A 2,587-nucleotide genomic window follows, 5' to 3' on the forward strand; every position below is an offset into this window, starting at 1 on the left:
AAATAAAAAGATACTGAAAATAAGAGGTAATACTGCAACTATGTAAAAAAAGACAAAACAAATTATGAGTGTACATCAAAGATCAAAGTAAGTGAAATGAACAAAATAAAGTTAGAAGCAGTAAATAAAATAAAGAACAATGAAGTGACAGTAAGCACAATAACCTGAAAATCTTTTTTTTTTTTTAAAGAGATCCATAAAAAAGACAAATCTTAGGTTACAAAGATCAGGAAGAGAAAAATAAATAATATCAGTAAAAAAAGACTGAAGTTGCCTTTTCACAAAGATGGCACCAAACGTGAAAAAGGAAGCCCCTGCCTCTCCCAAAGCCAAAGCCAAAGCTAAGGCTTTGAAGGCAAAGAAAGCAGTGCTGAATAAAAAAAGAAAAAAGATACGCAAGTCACCCACATTCCGATGGCCCACGACACTGCAGCTCCAAAGGCAACCCAAATATCCTCGGAAGAGTGTCCCACTCCCAAACAAGCTTGAACACTATGCCTTCATCAAGTTTCCCCTGATTGCAGAGTCAGCCATGAAGAAGATAGAAGACACCAACACACTTGTTCATTGTGAATGACCAGGCCAGCAAGCACCAGGTCAAACAGGCTGTGAAGAAGCTCTATGACACTGACGTGGCCAAAGTCAACACCCTGATCAGGCCTGATGGAGAGAAGAAGGCATATGTTTGGTTTGCTCCTGATTATGATGCTTTGGATGTTGCCAACAAAAATGGGATCATCTAAACTGAGTCCAGCTGGATAATTCTAAATATAAGATTTTTTCACTTATGTTTCTTTATGCTGATTTTTGATTGGACTGAGGAGAGGCCAAAGTGTGGTATATACACATTATAAATAATGGAGTTTGGGCAAGATTCTTGGTCTACTTGAAAAAAAAAAAAGGCTGAAGTTTAAATACTCTAGAAATAAAAAATCATTGAAAAATGTGATGAATAATTATAATAATAAATCTGAAAAATGTCGACAAAATAGACAACAGCCTAGAAAATTACAGATTACTATAATTACCTCAAGAAAACTTGAAAATCTGAATAAATCAATAACCAGAAAGTGAATCAATTTTTAGAACTCTTCCTTCCCTCAACAACAACAAAACAGTGTTATAGGAAATTTGTTATTTTTCATGAAACATTATCTTATAATTTTTTTCAGATAATAAAAGAAAAATTTTCCTATTCACTCTCCAAGGTTAGTGGAACTTGGATAATATAATCAGACATGAATAGGTCAAGAAAATAAAATTATAGACCAGTTTTTATCTATAAACCTTATAGATGCAACAATCTTATATATAATATTATTAATTGCATGTCACCATTGTATTAAATATTAAATACTTCATATATGTTATGAAGTATTTATATTAAATACAGTAGTATGAATAGAAAATTAATATATGAGATGTATATGGCTTATCTGCTTATTTACTTAAGAAAACTATGCAAGCATAGTTCATTATGGTAGAATATGTATTTTATATTACCATTAAATATATTAAGTATCTAAATATTATATTTAAGTATTAAATATATAATAAATAATGTCATATTTATTAAGAGCAATACATATATTAAGAAACCTATATATCATGTATGTTAAATGAAGCAAAGAAAATTTTATATCAAGAAAATCTCTATGTAGGTAATGAGATTAAAAGAGTAAAGAGAAGGTAATATGGTCATTTTAATAAACACACAAAGAAATGAAATAAAACTTAACACTCATGGATTTTATCAAAATGCAAAATAAAGAAATCCTTTCTTAATCTGATAAAATATGATTTTTTAAAAACCTACTGAAAAAACTTAGTGGTAAAACTTTAGAAACCTTTAAAGTTTGGAACACATTTTGGATTCCTGCTATCACTGCTTCTAATGAACATTTTATTGAAGTTTCTAACCAACACAAAAAGAGAAGAAAAAAAGACAAAAAGTGTAAGAATTGGAAAGAAAAGGGAAAACTCTGTTGTGAGAATATTATTTTGTACATTAAAAAGTCCAAGAGAATCTACAAAGTTTTAGAAATAATGAAATTGTTAAATAGAAGATCAACATAAAAAAGTAATATTTCTACATGTAGACAATAACCAATTAAAAAATACAATTTAAAAATATAATTCCCAACAACAACAACACCTTTAGAGCATCATGGATAAAAAAATACATTTACCAATGGGACTGAAAAATACCTAAATCAAAGAGGATATATAATGTGTTTATTTGTGAGAAGTTTCAATATTCTCAAATTTTTATTTTCTCTAAAATTATGTATAAATGACATGCAATTTCAATCAATTTCAAGCTAATTTTGAAAATAGAATGAGGGGGAACTTGCCTATCAAGTAATATCTTATTAAAGTCATAATTGTTAAGACACTGTAGTACAATAGGTACAAGTAGCCCAGCACTACAGCCACAAATAAATGTAGGAACTTGGTGTGTGATGGGTGTGCCAATACAGAAAAAAATCTCACTGTTAATAAAGGTTGAGGTAACTGGTTAGTCACATAGAAACAAATAAAATCAGGTCCTTATCTCGCTCTTTATGTATTTTTTCTAATGATTAAA

General features: G+C 29.4%; 1 pseudogene; it reads left to right on the forward strand.

Moving 5' to 3' along the window:
* The first annotated feature begins 286 nt into the window (after positions 1-286).
* On the forward strand, positions 287-743 carry LOC102897199 (annotated as a pseudogene).
* The last annotated feature ends 1,844 nt before the right edge of the window (positions 744-2,587 follow it).

This window comes from Pteropus alecto, unplaced genomic scaffold (assembly GCF_000325575.1).
Source record: "Pteropus alecto unplaced genomic scaffold, ASM32557v1 scaffold155, whole genome shotgun sequence".
NCBI lineage: Eukaryota > Metazoa > Chordata > Mammalia > Chiroptera > Pteropodidae > Pteropus > Pteropus alecto.